The sequence below is a fragment of the Ornithorhynchus anatinus genome, chromosome 10 (genome assembly GCF_004115215.2).
Source record: "Ornithorhynchus anatinus isolate Pmale09 chromosome 10, mOrnAna1.pri.v4, whole genome shotgun sequence".
Taxonomy (NCBI): Eukaryota; Metazoa; Chordata; class Mammalia; order Monotremata; family Ornithorhynchidae; genus Ornithorhynchus; species Ornithorhynchus anatinus.
In genome coordinates, this window is record NC_041737.1 from 26,946,989 (window position 1) to 26,959,660 (window position 12,672).

Consider the following 12,672-nt stretch of genomic DNA (forward strand, 5'->3'; position numbering starts at 1 on the left):
TCATGCTGTAAACCAGAGTTTTTCTTTGGCATGGTATTTTGTAAACTGGTAAAAGAAACTTAGAATAGACAAAAAGGTGTGGGTGGGGGTATCATCAACTCAAGAGATGGTACTTCTACTCCAATGTGGCATCATAGAAACAGAGCTGGTAAAAAGAGTTTGGGCTCACTCCTGTACGTTGCAGTATGCCCTAACTAGCTTAAGAAATAGAAAAGAAGAGAAGTCAGAGTTAAAATCATTATTTGAAGATAATAAGACATCACAATATAGAGATTGTTTCTTTTGGAGCCAACAAGAACAATTCACAATGGCTTTGTGACTGGCCTTTATTCTCGTACCATTTATCTAAGAGGTTCCAACTGCACTGGAAGCAGAAACTCATGTAAAGTTCTGCAATATGAACCAAATGGCCTATTTCTGTGAATCTGATCCTGCTTCAATGGAGATAACAGAAAAATACTGACATCTGTGATGAAAGTCCAGTGAACAAAGCAACTTCCAGGAATGATTTATAGTAGCTCAGATTTCTACAGAATCTGTCCTCATTCAGTCAAACAACTGAGATCTAAGAGGCCTACAGGCAGGGAGGGTATGGAGGATGAGGGTTTTGGAAATTGAAATAAACAATACAATGATGGAGAAAGGAAAAACACATGTTTGCAGAGTTTGGGAACCTGGCACTCTAGTCGGAAATGTGTGGAGCAGTCACAAAGAAAACTTGGAATCTGAATTAAAGCAAGCCATCATATACCAGTAGAACAAGGATACTTAAAGGGATAAGTACTATCAGCTTTTCCATATTCCAGAAATATTACTGAATGGACTACTTATGATTATATAGTAATTTTTAAAAAGATGCACTTCATAATGCCAGATAGCACTCTCTATTGTTATCATCAATGAAGCATGAAGAATTCCTCAGAACTATACTTTAGCCATTGCTTCATCATTATTTTATGTTGCTTTAGAAAGAGATTACCGAAGAGAATACCTCAGACAGGTCCTACATAGAAGAATACTTTTATCCAATTGCAGTATTACCTGCCCAGCAGTGTTTTGAAGACTGTGAAGAGGAAAAACAGGAACTGACCTAAACTAACGGTTATGACATTGAGCAAAGCAGGCTTTGATTCAGCTTTGACTTCACTAAGAAAAAGCACCTCTCTATGACTTTCCCTTTTAACAAGGAATTAGAATGAAAATGAGAAACAACCTATGTGAACCCCATTTCTTATGGCTGTGGGTTGTGTTACTTCAGCCTTTGCTATATTAGCAGAGTAAAACAAAGGAGGCTAAAATTGATGATTTTCCTATTCAAGTAATTAGGCCAAAATATTCATTCATTCATTCATTCATTCATTCAATAGTATTTATTGAGCGCTTACTATGTGCAGAGCACTGTACTAAGCACTTGGGATGAACAAGTTGGCAACAGATAGAGACAGTTCCTGCCGTTTGACGGGTTTACAGTCTAATAATCCGAGACAGCAGTAATTTGTGAACAATGAAACTGCTTCACAGCCTGAATGTGTGTTTTCTGCAATAGATCCAGATATCACAAATATATAAAAGGTTGAACATATTAAAAGCCTCATACATTTTCAACATGGCATGAAGTTTTAGACATATTCTTAGATTATTTTCCTAAAGCTGTACTAGATTTTCTCTTTTGTTTTCTGTCTCTTTCTCTTCCTGTGCATCACTGGACAGTGGTTACACATGTAACCTGTAGACTGGGGAAGCAGCATGGTATAGTGGACAGGGCATGGGCTTGGGAGTCAGAAGGTCATGGGTTCTAATCTTGCCTCCACCACTTGTCTACTTTGTGACATTGGGCAAGTCACTTTACTTCTCTGGGCCTCAGTTCCTTCATCTGTAAAATGGGGATTGAGACTATGTGTCGCATGTGGACAGGGACTGTGCCCGAACCAATTATCTTTTATCTATTTCAGCACAAAGAACAGTGCCTGTCACATAGTAAGCACTAAATAAATATTATTTAATTGTGGACCCTTATGAGAAATACTGGACTACCACAGAACCCTACTTCCATGCCAGTGATGGGATGCAGAAAATGTCAGGTACAGTTCCTAGCACCAAATGGCAAGATGTGAACAACTGGCAAAGTCAGGAATAATTACTCCATCACATTGAAGCACTGTTCCTCACATTCAGAGCCAGTTTAATCTCCTAACCAAGTCCAACTGGGCTGCCTATATGGCACTAAGTTGGCGATCAGACATGTTGGAAGCTAATTAAGTTGAAATTTGGAGTGAGTATACAGCATTGAGGAAAAATAGAACTCCTATTTTTCCAGTCTAAAGAAATTATAAAGCATGACTTCAAGTTGGGAGCACTTGGGAATTAGTAGTTATAGTTCCTGTCCTCCAAGAGTTTGCAGTACATGTTGGGGAAACAGACACTAATATACAAGACAAAGAAATGAAAAAGACCCCAGGCACCATGGGTAACAGAACAATGCAGCAAGGGGCAATCTTTACATGCAAAAATTATACAAGAGACTGTCTTCCACACAATGATGTTTGTTAGCCATGCCTTACAAGTCTCACCATTGACAGAGTCCTGAATGACTCTATGAATCCTAAGAAAACCTTTATATACATATACCCTCATATATATGTATGCAAAAAAAAATACGAGAAGCAGCGTGGCCTAGTGGTATGGACTTGGGAGTTAGAAGGACCTGGGTTCTAATTCTGACTCCCCGATTTGTCTGCTGGGTGACCTTAGGCAAGTCACTTCACTTATCTGTGCCTCAGTCATCTCATCTGTAAAACAGGGATTAAGGGACTATGTCCTGCCTGATTAAATTGTATCTACTCCAGGACTTAGTGCGGTGCCTGAACATAGTAAGTGCTTAACACAAACCATTAAAAAAATGACATTAGTTATTTTCTCTCACAATCATTGAAAGTGGATTGAAATGTAGGAATAGAAAAATTTTACATTTCTAGAGACTATCAAGCAAGTTATTTCACTGGTGTATTATGAAAGCAAAAGGAAATTTCCAGAATCGACCTAGGGAATCTGACACAGATACTTTCAAGATATTAGTCCGATATTCCTCATAGGGGTCCACAATTAAATATATGAAACAATACATATTTTACTATATATCATATAGCTCATTTAATAATTAAAACAAAACTGAAATATAATCAAAACCAACATTTTTTCATAAATGCATTTTTAACTTACGTAAAAACAGTATACCCTCCTCAAAATAGTACATTTATGACTTAATTTGTCAGATTTAATATTAATTTTCAAATTCAAATTAGATCTAGAGACTTCATATTTTTCTTGCTGATCATGTGTTAAGCATGAAAGTAAACAAAGAGTCATCTTGAAAATGTTCAGTAAAATCTGCATAAAATGTCAGCAGAAAACACCCAACAAATGAAACTACCATATGGAAAACCTCCAAAATATAATCTCTCCATCTTCATATGTTCATATGTCTCTCTACATGCACATGTATGTGGCTATACAGTCATGTAAGCTCACTGTGGGCAGGGAATGTATCCACCAACTCTGTTATATTGTTATTTTTTACCTTTCCAAGCATTCAGTACACAGCTCTGCACACAGTAAGCACTCAATAAATACAATTGATTGATTCATTATTATGTTATTTTTTCACTACCTGACTTGGTTGGAATGTGGGATAACAGTGTTACCATAAACTATTTTGAATTAGTTGTAATTCAATTCAATTTGCCAGGAATTTTGTTTCAAGCAAATGACAAGAAATGAAGGATCTTAACATTACAAAGGAAAACAAATGCAAGCATTTAAAATACAATGTTTGCTAGAAACTTATGTTGAAAACTGTAAATTTGTATCCCAAGAGTAGCTAATAAACTGAGAAGTAGCAAAAGAAGAAGGGAAGCATAATAGCAGTCCTATAATTGTAGTCCTATAAAATAAGTTGTATACAGTGTTTTGGTCTTTCAAAATCATCATAAATTTAACATGCTATGATAGAAGCCAGCTACCGTTTCAAATGTGATTAAACCATCTTTTCTCTAACTCCTTATTTTCCATTGACATTAATTGTAACATTGGTGACACAGCAAGTTTTTTGGATAACCAGAGGTTTGAAGGAATGCCAGTATGGTATGGTATGAGAAATGCTAGAAACCTACCTATACGAACACACACAGACAGACAGACAGACAGACACACACACACACACTGTGATTTAAAAACCAGTGGTTCTAAATAAACCAACCCATAAAAATTCCTTCAGACTGATTTGATGCCAAGTTGAGATGGCACACATTTATTTCAACCGGTCAATAGAGAAAGAAGGTGGCAGTGGAGATAACCTGTGTCAAATCTAATTGAGACTGTAAGGAAGACAAATGAACTATCCTTGATGAACCTTACCCTCTCCTCAAATACAACCCTTCTAGGACCAATTCTAAACATAGTCAGGTGTTTATTTTCTTTCAGGAAAAAACTCTCTATGCTTCCTGTTTCTCTCAAATTTTTAACTTAATATTTGAACATTTACTACCTTGGAGTACTGGAATCAGAATCCTGGTGTCCTGGTTCCCAGTTTCAAACTCTTTCTATTAGGCAACACTTTCTAATTAAACTATGTGTCATATTCTGCTCACTGCCAAGGTCTGTGCCTCATATTTGATTAACTCATGTGTAACAAATGCTGTTCTCCTTATCAGACGATTATTACAGAAGCAGAATAGAACATATTTTAATTCGTAGAAACACAGATTTTTTTCCCTTCATTCATTCTGTAAGTCTTTGTAGGAAGTCACTTCATATTTGAGATTTCATTCATTCTCTGTATGCTTTTTTAAAAAAGCATCTTTTTCAGGTAATCCAGTAGCTCTCAGCCACAGGTATAGCATGGATTTAGATACATAATTCTAATGCTCGACTGTAAATGCTTTGTGGGCCTGTCTTCTAATTCTTTCATACTATCCAAGGACTTACTATAGTGCTCTGCACAGTCGGTACTCAATAAATACTATGTCTCTCTGGCTGTTCTTTCTCAATCTTTCTCACAGGCTCCTCCCTGCTGCCCTGCCTCTAACCGTGGGAGTCCCTCAGTGCTCAGTTCTGGGTCTCTTTCTATTCTCCATGTACACCTACGCCCATGGAAAATTAATTTGGTCCTAAGGCTTCAAGTTTGCTGATGATTTCCAAATCTACCATTCCAGCCCTGATCTCTCACCTTTACTGCAGTATTGTATTTCCTCCTGCCTTCCCGGCTTGTATATCCTGCCAATACCCCAAACATAACATGTCCAAAACAGAACTCCTCATCTTCCCACACAAACCTTGATTTCACCAAGTATTTCCCATCATGGTAGACAACACCACTATCTTCCCATTTCACAAGCTCATAACATCGTCACTATCCTTGCCTCATCCATATATTCAATCTGTCACCAAATCTTATTTCTAAGTTCATAGCATCTCTAAAATCCTCCCTTTTTCCCTCTATCCAAAGTATATTACATTGATGCAAGCACTTATCCTATTCTACCTTGACCACTACATCAGCCTCCTCAGTGACCTCTGTGCCTCCTTTCTCACTCCACTCCAGTCCTTATGCCACTCTGCTGTTCAGATCTTTTTTTCTCAAAAAAGCATTCAGTCCATATTTCCTCACTCATCAAGAACCTCCAGAGTTTGCTTATCTACCTATGCATATAAGAGAAACTCCTTAGTTCTGGCTTTAAAGCACTCAATTATTTCTCCCCTCCCCATCTTACCTCATTGATTTTCTGCCACAAACCAGCCTGTATGCTTTCCTTGTTTGATGCCAAACCTACTCACTGTATCTCAATTTTGTTATCTTAACATGAACCCCTTGCCCATTCCTCCTTTAACCTGGAAATACCTTCGCTGTCATAAATGAGAGACCACCACTCTCCCCATCTTCAACGCCTTATTAAAATCACATCTTCTCCAAGAAGCCTTCCCCAACTAAGCCCTCATTTCCTCTACTGTTCCTTCTGCATTGCATGCACACTTAGATCTGTACTCTTCAAGAACTTGATATGCACCCCATCCTCATCCCCACAGCACCTAGGTACATATCTGTAATTTTTTTCAATATCTGTCTCAAATGCTGTTCTAAGCGCTGGGGTAGATATGAGTTAATCAGGTTGGATATAGTCCCTGTCCCATATGGGGATCACAGTCTAAGTAGAGGGAATAAGATTTAATCCATATTTTACAAATGAGGTAACTGAGGCACAGAGAAATTAAGTTACGTGCCCAAAGTCCCACAGCACATATGTAGCAGAGTTGGCATTAAAACCCAGGTTCTCTGACTCCCAGGCCACATTCCACTAGACCACACTGCTTTTCTAGACTCTATGCTCTTTGTGGGCAGGAAATATTTCTTTTAAATCTTTTGTAAACACTCTCCCAAGTGTTTAATACAGTGCTCTGCAGCTCTGCATACAGTAAATAGAGTAAGTATTCAATAAATAAAACTGATAGATCAGTGCTGAATTGTTCTATGAATTGGACAGATAGGACAAGAGACACATGGTTGTCCTGGTAACCATTAGTTGACTCAATGTATGTGGCTCTTAATGTGAGGATGACAGACATAAGGTTTATTATTCATTAGTTAATCGCCACCAAAGCTTGTTACAGAGTGCCACTGTCCCAGAACTTTTGGAGTGGGAGGCAGCTCTCCTCCTGACCACACGGGTCTGGACAGGGGAGGGTTGTAGAGTCTGCACTAACCGCTCCTCTCTCAGCCCTTGCTTCAGCTAGCTCTTGTTCTCCTCTGCTCCATGGATTGCAGACATATTATGGTTATGGTTTGTGACTCCTCAGTTCTTGAGGCTAGGCACCTCTGTCATAAATTTTTTTAAAAAATTAGAATAAACTCCTTCTAAATTAGAGTCTGTGTCTACATTAATATGTGTAAAACATACATTGCCTCAAGCACAGACTCACTATCCTTCGTATCCTTGAAGATTATCAATCCATTAGTTCTCCCTTCTGCCTTTACTTGTCCTCTTGAAATAAACCCAGTTCACTTCATCTTCTCTCCCAGTTCTAATGATCCAAACTTTTCAATTATTGTCTTTGCAACCCTCTCCAAACTTTCACATTCTTCTTCAGGAGTGGAACCAGAATGAATTCAGAATTTTAATCAAGATTTGGCCAGTACAGAATAAAACCTGATTGCCTCATGTATTCTGCACCTTTGAAGCTTGCTTATTTTATGGCTGGGCCAAATTGTTGATTAATGTTGTACGTATTGGTCAAGTTTCATTATTGTGAGATATGGGATCTTTGTTTCAGTTTAATAAAGTTGTAATCAATGGAAAAACTAAGAAAATGGTAAGGATTTTTTTCTCAGATATCACTTTCATTTTGGAAGGAAATAATAAATCCTTTAATGGTGTTCAATGAGCACAGAATACTCTGCTAATTACTTATGAGAACTTAGAGAAAAAAAGACATGGTCCCTGCTTTCAAATGCTTTACTATCTCAAGTTAATATATAAACAGATTGCCTTTTTAGAGTGGTGGAAGCAGGTGGAAGAACTAGAATATAGCAGAAAGTTCAAATATATCAGGATGAAATGACTGAATAAATAATTGAAAGCCCAACTGAAAATGCATTATATGAAGTGCTAAATATTTTTAAATGGAATGTGTTAAGCACTTACTATGTGCCAAGTACTGTTCTAAGAGCTAAATTAAATACCAGATAATCAGGTTGGACACAGTTCCTGGCCCACATAGGGTTCACAGTCTTAATCCCCATTTTACAGATTAGGGAGCTAAAGCACAGAGAAGTTAAGTGATTTGCCTATGGTCACACATCATACATGTGGTGGAGCCAGGATTAGAACCCAGGTCCTTCTGATGCTCAGGCCTGTGCTCTATCCACTAGGCCACAGTGCTTCTCAATTCCAAAAATTGAAATGTATATGCTAGTAATAAACTTATGAAAGGTATCACAAAAAAGTCACAATAATTTGATTTGATTCTTTAATCATTGTCAGACATTACTAGCCTGTGAGAGTAATCTCACTGCAAATTCAGGAATTCATTCCTCTTCCCTTTCTAATACTTATATCTCTATAGCCAAATCTTGGAAAATTTTAGAATATATTAGGTTGTAAGTTCTTGGGGTAGGAAACATGTTCACTGAATACTGTAGGGAGGTAAATGCTCTGTCGGAGCATATTAAAACATGCTAAAATTGTTTAAACTATGTTTTAGAGGACTTCTAAATGTGGATTAAGTGTTCTACAAAGAAGGAAAATTTTAGTGGTTTTATAGAAGAAAAGCTTTTTAAACATCAAACAAAGACAGAGTGGTGAGGAAAGACTAAGGGCTTTGTTTACAAGTTCATTATAAATTAACTTCTTTTCTTAGTTTTGTCCAGAATAGTTTACCTCAAGTCCAACAATCTCTATAGGAAGCATGGACAACTAACTGATTGCTAGGTGATTAAAGACCCTTCTCTTGTCACTGCCCCATGTGTGGATGCACCATTTCTGGGAAATATCCAATTCTGAGACATTTTCAAGATTGGACATCTGGCAGTGCAGGAATGTGAGATAAATGAAATTTAGTTAAAAAAAATGCACCCAATTCTCCTTCCCTCCTCAGCTTTCTTCCTCACTGGGGAAGTGTAATGTGCTGGCACAGAAAGCTCTGATATATGCCTTCCTACTTACTTTCAGGCAATTATCAGCAATCCCTTTTCCTTAATGCACATTATTCTATGACTCTCTTTTGTCAGGAATGAAGAATCCACTGCCTCAAAGGGCAGAGTCAAAAGTGGGCATGATCAAGACAGGCCAGTGGTTGAGTCATATTGTGTCTTGGTCCTATTACTTCAAAGTCAATCTCATTCATTCATTCATTTATTCAATCATGTTTATTGAGTACTTATGGGGTGCAGAGTACTGTAGTAAGTGCTTGGGAGAATACAATATAACAATAAAAAGACAATCTCCTGTCTTCCACCCCCCCAAAATTTGTTAGGAGCCTGGACCTTGGAATTGACTCTGTAAGAACGGGGGTAGGAACAAAGAAAAATGATGGTTTGTTAAGCTGTTTTTCATTATGCCAATTTGAAATGATTAATCTGTTAATCAGTATAAACACTGAGAGCATAAAACAATCAATCAGCTATATTTATTGTTTCCTATGTGCAGAGCACTGTACTCAGTGTATGTAAGAGCACTATATACCAGAGTTAGCCTCTCCACAGTGAGTTTACAATCTAGGGGGGAAACACATTGACATAGAAAGTAATTTATAACATAATTTAAAGATACATCAATAGGAGTGGGGGGTAAAAGAGGGAACCAAACATATAGCAAACAGCATTGTGTGAAAATGTTAGATGAACATTTGTCAGAGGAACAGTTAATATGTCAGAGGAACAGTACTAATAACCCCTGAAAACTCGCTGATGGCATTACTAACGAAAAGCAAGTGCTGGTTGAGGAAATAATCAGCCAGTATTAAAACTTTTATAAAACAACTTTTCTAGGTATTTGCTACATATCAGTTTTGTGTGGCTAAAAAAAAATGAGTGGTTACCTTTCACACCCAAACAATCAACTTGGTTTGTATTTCTGAGAATTAAACTGTCATTTCTTTGGACCAAAGAAGCTTGTAAGTGATTGAAATTTACTACAGACATCTCTCTTCAGTGCTAGTCTGATTCTAGCCAATGTTCTTTTCAGTCATTATTCCAAATGATGAATTTCTTTTTGTCCTGGAATTCTTATACTGATTTGGATGATGCCCATACTGCTCATTCACTACTGCTATGTAATAAGTGACAAGCAGATACAATCTCTGATGAACAATTCAATTCTTATTCACAACCCTTTTTCTTTCATTCACACAACTCAATTGAAATCCTGTCCATTTTATTAATTCTCCCCCTCTAGGCTGTGAGCTTGTTGTGTGCAAGGAATATGTCTACCAACTTTGTACCCTATATGAGGTGTCTTACATGAGAGTCTCATGCAAGTTTGTTTGCCTGGAACATTGGTCATTCAATTGCTGATGAGACAACATTACAATTGGTAATACCCTGGTATGATTTGAAATTATGTATTATTTCTGTGCTTGGTACTGTGCCCATTCATTTATTAATTCAATCGTATTTATTTAGCACTTACTATGTGTAAAACACTGTACTTAGCGCTTGGGAGAGTACAATACAACAAAAAACAGATACATTCCCTGCCCATAATGAACTCATGGTCTAGAGGGGGAGACAAACCTTAATATACATAAATAAAAAAGTAAATAAATAAATTCAAGATACATACATATGCCATGCACACAATCTTGTCTTGTCTTATGCTGTCAAGTCATCTCTGACCCTTAGCAACTCCTTGGACCCATCTCTTCCAGAACGTTCCACTCTCCAACTATAATAGAACTAGTAGTATATTCATAGTTTTCTTGGTAAAAATATGAAAGTGGTTTACTATTGCCCTCTTCTGTGCAGTAAAATTGGTTCTCCACCCTGGACTCTCTCCCATGTCCCTGCTGCCCAGCACAGGTGGGTTTGCCTTTGTAGCAGATTGCCTTCCACGCACTAGCCACTGTCCAAGCTAGGAATGAAACAAGTGTGCCTCTAATTGACACTCCCTCCCATAGCCGAGACTGGTAGAGTATTGGAAACTCTCCAGGTGCGATTCTGAGAGGGGTCTGCACACAGTTGGTGATTAATGAATACTATTAATTTAGTAATATGAAAGTTTGGAAAAAAGAAAACAGACCTCATGGTTGCAAAGGTAAATAGCAATGACCCACACCAGTTCAAATAATGTGTCAAACACCATGTTATAATCATAACTCCATTTTCCATCTTTCTAATAGGAGAAAGACTTTATAGAAGCTTTTCCCAACTAATTCCTCACTTCCCTCTCTAACCCTTCCCTTGGAGTTGGCAATGCATTTGGGTCTGTTCCTGTTAAGTACTTTGGTACTCACTCCTCCTACTGCCCCACAGGATATATGTGTATATCTGGCTGTAATTTAATTTAAAGATTAAATCTATATTTATTAAGTGTTCATTTTGTGCTGAACACTGTACTAAGCACTTGGGAGAATGCAATAGAGTTGGAAGACATGATCCCTGCTCTTTAAGAGCTTGCAACCTATGGCTTGAAATCCCTCTTTTCCAGCAGTCTTTCCCTGACTGAATTCTGTGGGCAGGGATCATCTGGACCTATTCTTTGGAATTATTTCCCAAGCACTTAGTACAGTGTTTTGCACACAGTAAGCATTCAATAAATATCACTGATGGATTAATCTTAACTTGGGCATTTCAGAAATTATATCAGCATCCATTATTGAAAATTGAAAGGTGGATAGCTCACTATGGCCTTGAAGAGAGGGATGAAAGAACTCACTGTTTCATTTCTAAGGTCCTCTAACCTTTATCCTGACTAAAAATCCCTCCCTTATCAAAACAAACAAAAAAAAAAAATTGTTACTGAACTCAATTGCCCATAAATGTCCACAGGATACTGAAGCCCTATTTTATTCCCTCTTACCAAATGAGATTTATTCCTAAGGATTGCTGAAAAGTATTTCTCAACCCATTTTTCTACCCCTTAACTCTCTAAAATAGCAACCCAGACAGTCAAAAAACTCATCTAGCCAGTCCCATTTCAACAGGACTGGTTACTGGGGTTGGGAGGATTAGTAACAGCATTTATTTCCTACTTTGTGCAAAGCAATGACTAACCATAGAGAAAAAAATTCACCAGTGAACACTAGACAAGGTTCCTGATTCCCCAAGGGGGCTCAGTCTAAAAATAAGCATAGAGAAGGAGTTGGCTATAAAGCCATAAGGAAAGAGAACACAAAATTAAAATATCAACTCCATAGTATAATATTCTTCGAAGTGCTTAGTACAATGTTTTGTGTACAATAAATGCTCAAGAAATGTAATTGACTAATTTATTGATAAAAGACAAGTATTCTGGTAAATACAAGGAGAATTCCTTTGGGCTAAAGGAGCAGGGTTTCAAGAGCTTCATGGCAAGGGCCCAAAGTCATAGCTACTTCAAAGTTCTGATTTCTCAATGTTCAAAAAGGTAATGAGGTCTCCTGCTGCCAGAATTTGCGTGCTCCTTGGGCTGGAGTATGGGCTGATGGGAGCCTTGATTGAGGGCAAAAGCCAGAACTGCAGGTTTAATGTAGGAGACCTACTGTGGACTCAGACAACTCCTGGTCCTTGACCCCTTCTCTGCCAGGGTTTTTTTGTGCCCCCTCTTCATCCCGGTTTATAGTAGCATAACCCAATAGATATGAACTCTGGACAATCTCCCCGCTCAACCCGAACTGTGGTTTGTGACCTTACCCAGGGTTTACGTTATGTGTTTAACTATAACATTCTTAATTCTCCCCCTCAAGACTGTGAGCTCATTGTGGACAGGGAATATAACTACCAACTCTGTTGTATTATACTCTTCCAAGTGCTTACTATAGTGTTCTGCACACTGAATACAATTGATTGACTGAATTAAATAACAATAGTAATGAATCAATCAATATTATTTAGTCAACCATATTTATTGAACACTTTCTGTGTGCAGGTCACTGTTTTAGGTGCTTGGAGAATACAATATAAGGAGCTGAAATACAATATAAAGA

The 12,672-nt window shown here is 37.7% G+C and overlaps 1 non-coding gene across 1 annotated transcript; it reads right to left on the bottom strand.

The window, feature by feature from the left end:
* Nucleotides 1-10,577: 10,577 nt before the first annotated feature.
* Nucleotides 10,578-10,715, bottom strand: LOC114814893. The gene has a single exon (XR_003762689.1). It is a non-coding gene; the product is annotated as a small nucleolar RNA SNORA7 (small nucleolar RNA).
* Nucleotides 10,716-12,672: the final 1,957 nt, after the last annotated feature.